This window comes from Dromaius novaehollandiae, chromosome 5, assembly GCF_036370855.1.
Source record: "Dromaius novaehollandiae isolate bDroNov1 chromosome 5, bDroNov1.hap1, whole genome shotgun sequence".
Taxonomy (NCBI): Eukaryota; Metazoa; Chordata; class Aves; order Casuariiformes; family Dromaiidae; genus Dromaius; species Dromaius novaehollandiae.
In genome coordinates, this window is record NC_088102.1 from 769,397 (window position 1) to 783,844 (window position 14,448).

Below are 14,448 nucleotides of genomic sequence, written 5' to 3' on the forward strand. Positions count from 1 at the left end.
AAATACAAATCATGGTGTTTAGGGGGGCAGACTTGGCTGCAGCAGCTGCTGCCAGGGTTATTGGGCATACTTCAGTCACAAACGTCTGTCGGGTTGGTGGGTACCACTAGCAGGGTCCTTGCACCAGCGCTTGCCCCGGCTCTGCTTCCGTGCTGCCCTCCCTCCCCGCTGCTGGTCACCCTCCCCATCCTATCACTGGATTAAAGGAAAAAGTACAAGCCGCAGTGCAAATAACAGTGTTGCTCAGCATTAACAGTGACTCACAAAAATATATCGTCTTTTGCCCTAAACTTCTGAACTTTACTGGTGACAGCAAGGAATCGAGAGCAAAACCGGTTGCGCAAGGTGCTCAGCAGAGCTGGCCGCGGCTCCTGGGAGGAGAGAGGCCTTGCTGCACCCAGGACTGCACAAGCTGTGGCACAGCTCGTCTCCTCTCCTACCCCCACAACCGTACCTGGACCCTGCAGATTTTTGCCATATTGCCACTAATTGGCATGTCCCCCCCGCCCCCCCGTCTCTGCCCTGTCCTCTCCGGACACCCGCAGGGACGGACTTAGCAGAGACCTGGGCCTCTGCAAACACCCTGTGTGCGAGCTCAGCAGCCGGGCAATAACGAGAACTTAGCGTGGAGAACTCCCTTAATACTGTTTTTTTTCTTTGGCATCAGCTCTTTGATTTAGGGATTTTCACTCAGCTAAAAGCACTGATCCGCATTACAGAAGAGCAGACTGAGCAGTTTGTCTTGCAAACAGAAGGTCACGTTGAAATATGGAAACATAAAAAATAGATATCTGAAAACAGAAAAGGGCTGTCGCAGATGAAACACTGATCATACCCCGGGGCAGAGTTGCAGGCTGGCACAGCCATAATATCATTAATGAAAACCCGACATACGCGTTAATTTTGCTCATGGCGTTCAGCATAATTTAAGGCTGAGAAGGCGCTGGGAAGTTATCCCATTAAGAGCCACGGAGCCCTCTCCGGCACTGCGGCTGCTCGACGGGACGGGCACGGGGCCGGGCGGCTGCTGGCTGCACGTGGCCTGGGAGCGGTGCTGCCGACGGCCACGGCCGGGACCGCGGGAGCAGGGACACGCTGCCGCCCGCCCCTTCTGTCCCACGCGCCAGGTAATTCAGCCTGGCCCAGAGACCTTTGAAATATGAAGAAATATTTCATGGGTGCCTCTGATATTTGCTTGACATGCTAGCTTCAGTCCTGCCACGTTTTTGATGCTTTCACTGATTTATTCCCAGTTGTGGCTGAGCCAAGTGTTCGATCCAAACCACAGCAGCAGACCCCCAGATAACCGCGGGAACCGGTTTTTGCTTTCTAACAGAAGCTATGTTTTGATTTGCTTCGCTTTCACCCTGCAAGTGATTTTTATCCTACTTTTCCACAGCAGGAAAGCTCTGCCCAGCGCTGCTGGTTCCCGGCCGCCCGCGCGTCCCCGGTGCAGACGCCCCAAGCGCATCCCAGCCGCGGCGGTGCCGGGGGAGGCGAGCGGTGCCGCCCAGCCAAGCGGCAGCAGAGGCAGCGAAGAAAAGTCAAATACAGCCCGAGTGTTATTTCCCCTTGTGTATTTTTAATTGTTACAAAATTCGAACAAGCACAAGACTTCCTATGAAAGTTTAAGTAGAAGCATGTTAATCACATCATGGAGAAACTTGAACTTTCCTCAAGATGGTATTTGTGTGCCTGTCATCCTGTTTGCCACTTGTGCCAGATATCTGAGGAAAGCAGCTGTGAAAGGGAATTAATGAATCTATAATAAAATAATGTCAACGATTCAAATAAAAACCTCCAGGTCATGTTTTCAGCTTCCTACCCCCTCGGCAGCGGTAACACTCCTCGTTAGCGATGGGGATCGGTTCCCCACTGAAACTCTCAGAAGAGGCACTTGCACAGGCAGCCGTCCAGAAAGCAACTTAATTCTCTGCAAATGAACCTAAAAATTACTTATTGCATTCTTAATTGCTCTTTTATACCTAAACAGCCTTTGAAAAACAATACAAGGCAATAGCTTAAAAAAAAAAAAGATTGCTTTCACTGCCTTGCAGTATTGCAGTGCACAAACGCAGGGGGTTTGATTAATCTGCTAGTGAGGTCTCCGCACTCCGGTGCTGACCACGGCGTGCGCAGGGTGGGTGCAGCCCCGTGCCCCCAGGCACTGAGCTTTGGATAGCCTATAGAGCCTGTTAAGTGATAGTAAGCAACCGTACAAGATTCTATACCTGTATTATTTATTAAGGTTAACTATACATTTTTAACTAGATCAGCTTTTTAGCTTACTGCTAGTGTGTAGCTGCAGGGCCAGGGTGGGTGCAGGCCTTCTGTCTCCCTGTCTTCGGGCTCTCTTAGGCGTCACATACCAAAGCCCGTGGCTAGATGTGTATCTGGTTTGTGCTGGTGCTTAACGATGGCAAGGAACACAAAGGGAAGGTAATTTAAGTACAGTAAGAGAACGATTTAAGAAAATGTGAAACAGCACATTCTGCAGTGGGGAGAAATCTTCCCAATAAACAATTCAAAGGGATGTGAAAACAGAAGAAAAAACATCACCATCAGTGGAGCAGAAGTTATTTTACAAGTCAAGCACTTTAATTGCACAAAGTGGTTAAATGGAGGGTTGTGTTTAGCAATTCGAAACAGGTTGCAAATTCTTGAAAGAGCTGGGTCTGCTAGGAGCATTGCACGGATTAAGTAGCTGACAGGACTGCCTGATGGGGTGTTGTGGGCGTAATGAGGATCCCGTGTCCCTCTAATTAATTTCATTGCGCGCCTGACATGTGCATGCACAACGAGGTAACGCACAGACGTACCTTGTTCATACCACTGTCATTAATTCCCCCGCTGCTGACAACCAGCTCGTGGAAATAAGCTGCCAGATCCCAGCAGCGCCCCGCTGCACGGAGTTCGCTCCTTCCTTATCACAGACCAACATCCCGTGCAGAAGTGCTGTTTCTCTGAAAGCTCAGATCAGAACTCCTGCGAATTGAATGCTATCGTTTACACCGCAGCTAATTACAGGTATCTTTGTTCTGCCTGGGATTAAGCAAAATTTCTGAAATCTTTTAGCAAGAAAACAGGAAAAATACGCCCAGCCCACAGCAGTCACATGAAAGCTGAGATGCAGCGACCTGCATCCCCTACCCAGCACTGGTACCGGCACTGGGCATCGGAGAGGGCTGCCGACAGCCAGGAAGGCAGCTGCCGAAGCAGACCGGCCGCGCTCCCAGCAGCCACCCGGACAAGCCAGACCCTTCCCAGGAAAGCTGGGATTGCTGCTGCTCCTGCCCAAGGAAGGCAAGAGTCAAAGCGACCTCTCAAAGTCTGAGCCGAGTTTTCAGTAATTCCACGTTTCTGTCTCAATGCATCAGCATTTTCTGACAAAAACTAAGCTTCAGCAAAAGAGATTCCAACCAGCTCTACTTTGTGCAATTGGAATCAAACAACTAAACTGAGTGCAGAGTCATTAATCCGAGAAACAAAACCGGGCAGGTGTTCGAAGTGCGCACTCAGAACGGGACATTTCAGCGACCTCAGACCCGTGTGCACAGCTGAGACCCGAGCACAGACCGCGTGCGGAAGCGGGGCCGGGGAGGAGCTGGTGCTCGTTGCCTGGGAGCACTCGTTTCTGCCGCTGCACACGCCGCATTTGCTGGGGACTAGTGCTATCGCAGTGTCACGCTCCTGAATCCAAGTCACTTACATTTAGTTTTAAAGCTGTAACGGGAAAAAACAGTCTGAAGATTTCAGTGGATTGCATTAATCCCTCTATCCAACTCTGCATCTCCTGAGCAGTAGATCTCAGTTAGCAATCAGGGAGACCCGAACGGAGAAGCCAGGGAGCACAGTGCTGCCGTTCCTTGCTGGATCCAGCGGTCCCTGGTGTCACCAGCAACACTAAATGCAGGCACTACCCGGGACGTCGGTGCCTCGCTCAGAGTCTGGGAGATGGGGAAGGTGCCAGGGCAGGAGGAGGCTCTCCAGCAGCTCTTGTAATTTATTCTGGGTTTAGCTCAAGCAAGGCAAAGCCAAACAAACCAATTGTACAGGCAGTAATTGTGAGTTGGCCATTAATAAGCCCAATTGTCACTGACCTGAAGATAATGTTTAACTTGCCCAAGGATGTAGTTTCTTTTTTTTAAAACTAGGCTCATTTTCTGTGCAAAACACCAATGACATTTTCATCTTTTTGCAGTGTAGTGTAACTGCATCCCCTGCTAACACTTCCACTGTGCAAAAGAAATGCAATGAGGAACATCACTGGGAGTCATTACGTTGCGACACGCTGCCAGGTCTGAGGCTCCCACGAAGGGTTTCTGGTGAGGAGCGAGGCCGCCGAGGAAGGTCCTCACGCTGAAGGGCTTGTGTCTAGTTACGCTGGGATCACCGTTTCCTCGATGGCTAAGATGTAATTGAAGAAAGTGCCCCTGTCAGTAAGACTGATGCTAAAATGCCTCCCAAACTTGAAAAGTATGTTTTTTTGGGGGGGGGGGGCAGGGGGGAGACCAGGGAGCTCAACACCAATTCCTCTGGCTCAGTTTAAGCCTGTGCTCACCTATGGCAGCAACTCTCTATCTGAAACTTCAAATTAACAGCTCAGGTTTAGTTCTGGTAAAAACTTTTTTTTTTTTTGGAATATTATTAACAGTTCAGGCCATTCATAGCTGATGCTCCCGTTGTGCGGGATCACGCATGGAGGCACGCTCACGCTAGAGGTTTGCCTGGCCAGGCGGGACACGCTGCCCGGAGCGGTCCTTAGGGCCCTGCTCGCCTGCAGCAGCAGTGCCACCTCCCGCGGCAGCGCTCGACGAGGGCAGGCACCGACCCGGCCCCGCACGTTGGGAATGGGAAAGGATTCGCCGCGCGTTTCCTCCCGAGAGCAGAACTCTTCCCTCGTGCCTTTTAAAGCCATCTTTTCTTTCTGAATTACCGCACTGCTGGAAGTGACCCGGTATTCGCTTTAAGATATCAAAAATACATTTTCTTTTCAGTGCTGTGTGAAGTTTCAAGCACTCCTTTTCACATCCAAGCTGTGTAAAACCAGTATTAACTGCCATCTACCCACCCTACTTGAACATGCTTTTAAAGAGAGAAGTTTCTTCCCTGGTACATTGAATTCGAGAGTTCACTGACCATTTCTGATACAGTATTCAAGAATAATCTTTTCTTAAATCATTAAGCAAGGATATACAACTATGCTCGTAGCCTAAACTGAGCTAATCTCTACATTTTCCCTACACGTCTCAGTACCCGTGAGGATACTGGGGGGGGCAGGGGGGGCTCAGAGCCACGGTCCGGGTCCAGGATGCTGCAGCCCTTCCCGGGGGGGCCCAGAGATGCCTGCGGCTTCTGCCGGGTGCCGGCAGGGACCGGAGCGCCTGGGGCTCGGCAGGACAAGGCTGCACCGGCATCTGCCCCCCGCGACGGCCCCCAGGGCTGCTCAAGTACCCGACGGGGAAAATAATCCCTTTGCTCCTGTTCCTGGGCTGATGTGGAGCTACGGACCAGAGCTTCTGCCATCAGCACTGCTGGCCTGCCCTGATGGACTGCGGTGGAGAGCTGCACCTCCCGCCGCACGCTCTATGGGCCCAGAAAACATCCCTGGTGCAAATGATGCCTGAGCACTTCAGAGATGGATCTTCAGTTGCTTCCGTTTGTTCTCCGGATAAGAGATGCTGAACTGGAGAAATTTGTTCGCCTACGTGACATTCCTGTGGCTGCGCTCCTGAGCCCCGGCAGCGAGGTGGGGACACGGGCTGCAGAGCCTCTGCCAGCCCCTGGGACGGGCAGGGATCACCTTCCCCAGCACCTCCTGCTTCCTCACAGCCGGAGCAACGCGATCCCGCAGCTTGGAGCGCTGCTCCCGGTCTGTGCACAGCCTCAGCCCTGCCAGAGCAGCCGGTTTTGGTTCCCACACGCATCGCATCTGCCAGGGCTTTAATACGCTGACTCGGTGGGGTCCGTTTCCATCATTATAAATCCTCTCCAAAAACATATCTAGTAACAATGGTTTCTTCCAAGCCAGGGGTGTGTGCAGAGGGGAGAATGGGGCCTGTGATCTGAACAAACTCCCAGTTGTTCTGTGAAAGCAGGTGAGGAAATGGGAGCCCAAATAAGCATAAAGCAACAACTGCTTAATGCTTCACAGTCAGCTTCATGCATCTATCAGTTTTACATGGCTTGGTCTTTGTAGAGATGCGAAGAGCCGCATGCATGGATACAAGCTGCATTATTTTGAACATTAGTTCAAAACTCATAAGAAGCAAATACTTCACTGAGCATGACCCTAATTCATCAAGTGCACTGAAATCAATGAAAATGTTTCTTTTGAATTTGGAAAGAACCCAGAACTCACAAGCATTTGCTTAACTTTAAGCATGAAAACTAAAATTACATTTACACACTGAGAATTCATCAGTAGATAATATGCAAGTTACATATTGATCCAGTATCTCTTTAAGTAAGTAGGACAGACACTAAGTAACCTTCAGTATGTTTTTCTAGTACAGGAAAATGTGAACATTTTTGATCAAAAGTGACCAACAGTGCTTCTAAAAACGTGAGTCATGCCTGGGTGGCAACTCCTCCCCCATTATCCGATTACCCTGCAAGTGAATTGAAGCAAGCTCCGAAAACCGAGGACAATTTCCGTTCTAACCTTTGCGCAGGCAGCAGCAGAAACCCTTTCTCACACAGCCACAGGCACCACAACGTGAAGACGAGCATGGCTGGCGAGGGCATTTTTGGGCAGCATTCCAGTTATTTATCAGATCCACTTTGCGTGCGTCTGCTTCCTGCAAGTGTCCTGGTTGATGCATCTATACACAAGGATGCTCAGGGAAGCAAGGAGTTTTAAGTTATTATTGCAGGGTGTTTTTGAGACAACATATTCTGAATTCATGATCTTGAGTATTCATATCTGGAGCCTGCTCCAGAGAGTCCTCTCGAGCCTGATCTAAAGTAAGCTGGAGAGGTACGTACTGCTTTCACAGAGGCACAAAGAAAAATAATGAAAGTGGCACAAATCTATCCCAAACAATTCGGATTTTGCAGCTACAGAGGTTATTCAAGACAGAGACATCATCTACCAAAAAAAAAAAAAAAACCAACTTGGAATATCTAAAGAAACTGACCTCATAACGGGAAATTTGAGAACCAGACACAACAGAGATAAATGGGTGAAACAGAAAGGTCTCCATCAACCCAAGTCACTTAAAATCCCCCCAGTGTTATGTTAGGTAAATGCAGATTAAATAAGACAGCTAAAGACTCTTTCCTAGCTTTGTTTCCACAGCATCCATGTGAGGCCATCACTGCTAGACCTCTCTGCTCCCCCCCCAGCCCCAGCGTGGGCGAAGCGCTGCCCCCTCCCCGGCTCGCCGCGCGGGCACACCGGGCCCCAGCGCCCCTCCCGCCCCTCGCCCGGCCGCGCAGCAGCTCGGCGGGATCGCGGCTCGGCGCCGCCCTTGCACGGGGCTCCCCGCTCCCCGCTCCCCGCTCCCGGCACAAGTCCCGGGGATTTGCAAGTGAACGGGCAGACTCCCCCACCCCCTTTCCTGATCCGCTGGAAGGCAGAAACACCAGCGATGCCCGTGGCACGCAGGGCGAGGTTTGCACTAAGCTCAGGACGGGAGCGCTGCTCCGGTCACTCCGCAAAGCGTTTTCTTGGCAAAGTCGGTCTAGAGGGAGGGTGTGAAAGTCTCCTTCCACCAGGTCTGAGAGCTAGAGGAAATACCACAGATTTTCTGCGGATGAAAATGGCTTTATGGTAATTTGCCAATGTGGCATAATTAGTCCTGAAAATGAGTCTGGATTTACATGTCCAACCTGGACGATTAGGGGACTCCTGCATCTCGGCAGACTTGAGGTTCTCATCTCCCAGCAGTGCTTGGCCGTGTTTGGGTCATACTGGTGCTCTCGCTTCACTGTGGGGAGACATACAGAAGGACAAACTGCGGGTTGCATCTCCCAGCTCACTGACCAGAAGCTTTTGACATGGCACGGCGCTGCCTTTGCGGCTAATCACATTGCTGTCCGATTCGGCAAGGCTGCAGGCAACAGATGTGGCCAGGTGCCTTCAGTCAGGCCACCGCTTTGGTGCGGAGCCTCCCTCCACCACGAGAGCGGCCACCAGCTGCTACCTTGCAGCAGAGCCGTGCCTTTGGAGACGCTCAGCTCCCGCCTTGCCACGGGGCGGCAAAGGGGCACTGGGACGGAGCTGCGAGACCTCCATCTCCCGAGACGGCTCATGTCACAGAGCAAAGCACAGAGCCCAGTTTTGCATGACAGCAGGAGCCACTTGGTTCAGGTGACCACTTTCCCCTCCCTCATTTACTGGACTCCGTAGCCCAGGGAACATGGTGCACATGAATCAGGTGCCACTGAGGAAGGACAACAGGAATCGTCCTGAGAAAAGGCAGCGCTCAGCACTTGCAGGATAAGGGATCAATGTGTCTCTTTCACAGAAAGCAATAAACATGTCGGAGAGATGACAGATCATTTACAAGGAAACAGAGAATGCAGTTTTAAAGCCAGCCAAGAAATACCTGGCGCACAGCTCTTAGGTAACATCAAGCCAGAGCAATCCCGTGGGAAGCTCACCCCATGCCAGGACCCTGGGCCAGACCTGGGGGCGAGCACAGCAGTCCTGCACGTGGAGACGGGACAGCTGCAGCCCAAGGCCACCGCAGCTGCACCACGCGGGCCAGGCAGGTCGCCGATCCCCGGGTGGCTCCCAAGCACCTCCAGCACAGCCGGGAGCTCGGATACGGTCGGAATGGTAAAAACTCATTTTCTGCCTGAGAGACTCCAACACACTCAGCTTTGGCCACAAAACCCAAGTGCACTGCTAGTGACAGTTCATGATGGCATTCAAAATACGATTTCTGCATTAATGGCCTCCAAGCCACATGAGGGTAAGGGAAGCTAGAGCAGCCGGACACCCTGGCCATCGGCCCAGGCTCCACCGCGAGACGTGCCAGCCGGGCTCCTGGCTGTGCCCAGCCAGGACGGGACCCTCCAGCCAGAGCAGGTCCAGCCCCCGTCTGCCAGCCTGGGCCAGGTCCCCGGGTCGGGCTTCGCCCCCAGCCCCTGCCTCCACCCCACCTGCACCAGAGGGGGTTTCTCATCCCCCACCTGCGCCCCTGGCAGCCCCTCGCACCTTTATACGCCTCCCCGCTCACTCGGGTTGCTCCCCCGCCATCCTCACACGTGCTGTTCCCGAAAACCCAAAACTTCAATCCCTCCCATCTTTAAGGAAGGGATAAAATCCCATCCCTGCTTCCATTTGCCTTGCAGGCATAGTCCATCCTTCCTTCGCCTGGAAGCTTATTTAACATGCATACAGCATTCCTTTCACCCATTTTACCCTGGAAAATTGCCAGGCGCTTGCACACTTTGCACCCACCTATTCCCAAGCGGTTCAGCTGCCCCAGAGCAAGCAGAGGCCAGGGAGGGAGGCAGAGCCCTTCCATAAAGTCACCGGGGCAATGAAGGCCCTGGCACGCAGGGACAGGCAGGCCGTGGACCCCGCACCCCCCATCCCTCCAGCAGGGTCAGTACCGAAGCAGCAGCCAAGCTCACTGCTGTCCCTGCCACCGCCTCACCGGGGACCCCCGCTCCCTCCGCAGCTGCCTGCGCCCAGCTTCCAGCCAGGGTCCCCAGCTGCAGCTGCCTGCCGCAGGGAGCAGCTCCCACCCACCTCCCGCTCTCCCTGCCGCCCCCCACCTCCGCCTGGGAGGGACCTCGCCCTGCCCTGAGCCGGCCTAAATATGCTGATGGTAGCTCGCACGAGCCGCAGCTGAAATGGCTCGCGGGAGATCTCTAATAAACCCGTCCCAGCGTCTCTGAGTCTCGGGCACGTTTGCAAAGCTGAAGCCGGGTGAAAACATTTGCCAGTGCGGTGTTTCCCGGTGCGGGTGGATTTGGTGACGCTGCTGGGAGACACCGGGCCGGCTCCCTCCTCCGCTCCGGCTCCGGCATCCCTGCCTGCTCCTCGTGCCCGCGGGAGCCCTTAACCCTGGGCAGGAAAAGGTCACGGTGAAGCGGTTCCCGGCGCTTTAGGCAGGACCTGAGGCAACCAGGGTGTCCTGCTTTTTGCTGAAGCGGCCGCACAAGCCCGGCAGGGCTTTGGTGCGCACGTGGCAGCGTGAGGAGCTGGCAGCAGCCGATCCTTCTGCGAAAGCTGCAGTTCGTTAGAATCTGAGGAGCCTCGTCAGACCGCGAGAACGGGGAGTCCTGATGTTTAGCTGACGTGTTCGGTAGCACGGGGGGCTGACAGCCAGTTTTTTGCCAGATACGTAAATGACTTCTGGAGGTCTGTACTGCCACTGCTTGTGGGCAGTCACTAAAGCTTTTGCTCTTAAACCAGCTGTTGTCAGTAATTCCCTTGGTGAGGCACGTGGCATAATTTGTATGTGATTTCATTTTGAAACGTGATTCTTTTTTAGCTATTAAGCCACAGAAGCAAAGCTTTAGTGCTCTGGCTGCCACGGTTTTGCCCGTCCGCGGAGGCAGCCTTGCGGGGCAGGTTTGGCCCACGCGGGCTGCGACGTGCTCGTGCTCTCCAGGTGCCAGGTCCAGAGAGCCAGCGCGGCCCTTCCAGCTCCACGGCCCTGCTAATATCACGTCTGAAGATATTGTGCACAGCATTTGCTTTAAAAAAAAGCAGGCAAGGACTACGTTAGGGCTGTCAGCTTGGGAGGATGCAGGTCCAGGGACTACGTCTAGCGAGATGCAATTTCTGAGGCGCTGTGCGGGTGCGGAGGGCGTTGCGGCAGCCCCTGAGCGGCAAGTCGCCTGCAGAGATCTTTCCTGAGAGCACGGCGTGGGCAGGGGAGGGGAAGGGAGCATCTGTGCTTGGTAGGAAACAGAGCCTGAGGTGGGGGGAGGCACCTGGTTTTGTAAGGCACAAGAAGCAGAGACGCAGGAGAGCTCAGAGCCTTGTATTGTGCTGGGGGTCTCCATCTCACCGTAAAGATTGTCCAGTACCGGACGTGAGCACTGGTGATGCTGACAAACTGGGATGCTTTTACTTTCAGTGATAATACAACTGAATAAAATGGTGCACTGGGACGGAGCAGGGAACTTGCACCCCGAGACCATGTTATGAGAGCTGGAAGGCCGGTGGTCGCCTCCGGCCGCCTGCAGAGGTTGCTCCGGGCTGCTGGGCTGCGGGGAGGACTTCTGCTCCGGAGGTACGGGAGGGGCAGTCGGAGGGAAGAAGACGCATGGCAGCTTTGGGTGCACCCCAGACTTCCGCAGTGCCCTCGTGCAAGCTGGGACTAAGGGCTGGCAAACTGCTTCGCGCCCAGGCTCGCACTCCCGGAGAGGAGCCCGGCACCTGGAAACGGCGCCTGTAATTAAAGTGCTTAAGGACCCATCACAACAGAGGTGCGAACATGCTGCAGTAATTATACAGCTGTTTGCTCATTAAAGGAGGGATTTAATGCAATTATAATATTTACAGTTCTGCACACTAAAAAGCAAAACAAAATGAAAGTTTCAGGACAGACACAGGCTGTGCTACCTCCTCTCAAAACCGGCTTTTAGACACCAGGGCTTACGAAATGGCTCTCACAGGCGGCAGTCTGCCCAGGGGTTTGCCGGAGCTGTCTCACGCAGATGCTTCGATCCGGAACTGAAGACAGAACCAGTGACAGACGCCCCTTCCTGACGAATAGGTGGCAAATCATGTAAAACAGCCGATTTATCGCAGTTGTGCGGGACGAAGTCCTTGGGAGGAGAGCTGGGGGAAGCACCCCCGGGGAGATGGTGCCGGGCGGCTCCGTTCCCCCCCGCCCGGACCGGGACGGTGCTGCGTGCCGAGCGCGTCGGCTCGTGCTCCCGGGGCGAGGGAGAGCGCGGTGCTCCCCCGGCTCCCGCGCGGACGCGAGCAGAGAGCCGTCCCCGCCGTGCCACGCGCGGGCGCAGAAAGCCGTGATGGACCGAAGACGATGCAACGATGCAACGATGCAAACCACGAGCAGCGCGGGGGGGTCGGCAAAGGAGACGGAGTGGAGGCCCTGCAGGAGCGACCTCGCCGAGGGCGGCCAAAACCCTGCCGAGAGCACCAGCAGCTCCAAGCAGGGTAAAGTGGTCCCTCCTCCAACACACGCAGGAGTTTTCCCCAAGGCTAAGGGGAGCTGAACGTGTGCATAATGTCACAGAAGCGTCCGAGCCTGCCTGCTCTGCAACTAGCTTGCAATAGCTCCATGCAGCCCCGGGCGGGCTCCCTGGGACCCCGTCCTCTCCCCGCTGTCCAGGCGGGACTGGGGCAGGAGCCCTGCGACCGCCGCCGGTTGGAGTCCAGGGCATGGTTCATCGTGTCATTTTCTTTATGTTTTTTCCTCCCCCTTTTTGTTCTTCAGCTCACAGCCAGGCTTTTCCTTTCAGCCAGACCAGAGTTTTCCTTGAACGAAGACAGACACTTTCTCTGCCTGTAAGATTCAGTCCCAAAACACAGTCTTTAAGCATACTGCAACTTTTTCGTTCCAACTCTCAAAATAAACATTTTAACTTTTTCCCTATTTTTAGACCCAAACCCATGACTATATCTGATCTGAACTTGTAAGCAACCTCACTTGGCTGAACTTGCAGTTTTGTGATCAGTGAGCTATTCCAGAAGAAGTTTAGACCAGATACTGCCAGGACATACAGGAATAGTATAAAATCACGGGGACGAGGCTGTTTACAGAGCTTCCGTCAAACCTCTGCGCCTGCTGCCGAGCTGGAGGGTGCTGCGGGGGAAAACCCGCGCGGGCAGAGACCCGCGATGCGCGTGCGGGACGGCGACGGCCCCTGCTGCACCTCCCAGCCGGGGCGAGACCCCCCTCGGGCAGCCGCGTCGGCGGGGCTGAGCCCCAGCATCGCTCCGGCCGGCTCCTGCCAATTCTGGCAGCTCTGAGGAAGAGGAGACGAAGGCTCGGGCAGGTCAAGGGTGCCGGTTCCTGTCTAAAGCCCAGAGGCCCTTTGCGACCCGTGGCTGAGCCGTTCTGTATTTGCCAGACGGGCTTGGAGGCAGGAGGGAGGAAAAGGGTGTTTCTTGGAGACTTATCTCGCTCCCCTTCGCACCAGGGAAAACACCCAGAATAACGTTTTATCCTGCTCAGTCCCAGCTCAGACATCACCCGGGAGTTGCAAACAGTAACGAGCAGTGCTCAGATGGAGAGCATTCATTAAATGTAACTGGCAAAGAGGAAGGGACAGAGAAACGCAAATAAATCATCAGTGTTTACCACCAGCCTTTTTTTTTTTTCCTTAAATGAGTAAAGTTTGGTATAAAACAAACTATTAATTGGAGACTGCACGACTGACTGAGGAAAAACCGAGGGTATGGCTTGGACAGTCATGGTGTTTAACTTTGTTCTAATATTAGTTACTACTGAAAAAGTGAAATTAATTGCACACTAAAGGCTGCACTTGACTTAGATGGAGCGGATGTAGCTAAAGTGTCTCTCGTGCATCATTTAGTCGAGCACATAGTAGCGGGAATTCAATTAATCTCCACCAACATTTGTTCTCTCTGGTGTGGAACGGTTTTAATTAACTCGTTGTGAGCGGCCAGTCGCCGCTCGCTCTGTCTGTGGGAATCTGCAGGTTTAAGGAAGCACCGTCCTTTCCTCACCCGCGGTGGAGAAGTGACAGTGACAAATTTTGAAGCTGAACTATTTAGCAGATGCCATCAGTCGATGGAGTACCTTCCTCACCCGGTTATTTAACTCCTGTCCTGCTATTTTTTGCAAGGAAGCAGTGGTCTTCTGAGTCAGGCTGCGAGTCCGGGAGCAGGCACACCAGAGCCACTCAGCAATAAAATAACATGTGTACCAGAACATCACCTCACTGCAGATGGTAACTGCCTTATATCCATCTGATGCTTTCTGTAGTCTTGAAACTGTTGCAGAGGAATAAAAGTCAGGTATAGGCAGGTATAGAGAGGACTTAGCAATGGCAGAAATCACAGCTGTTTAAGTATTTTTATAGAGTCTGATCTCCACTGTTTTTAGCAATGACTTGTTCTGAAGACGGTCTCCTCCCATGCCATAAAGTTAAAGATTTCATATGGGAAAGTCAGCCAGCAGTTAAACACCTTATACAGATAGCTGGAGATAGGGAGATGAAAGCAGGAATTAAAAAACAGAAAGAAGCAGCTTGCGTGAAGGTTAATTAAAATATTAACAATGCAAGGTTTCAGTTGTTCGTGCATGAACAGGAAGCCATTGAAGGGCAGGCGGGCGCGGCGCTGGGACGGGGGGGGCACGGGGGGCTCGGGCCCGCGCGGGCGGGGGCGGCGGCAGGGCTGGGCAGCCCCGGCGGCTCCGTGCAAACGCTGCGCGGCCATCGCCCTCGGCTCCGTTCCCCCCTTTAAGCCGTCTTTGACAAGTCATTCACACTTTGCCCGCTTTGGTGGGCTTTTACGGGGAGAGGAAGGCGGCAGGCGACTCC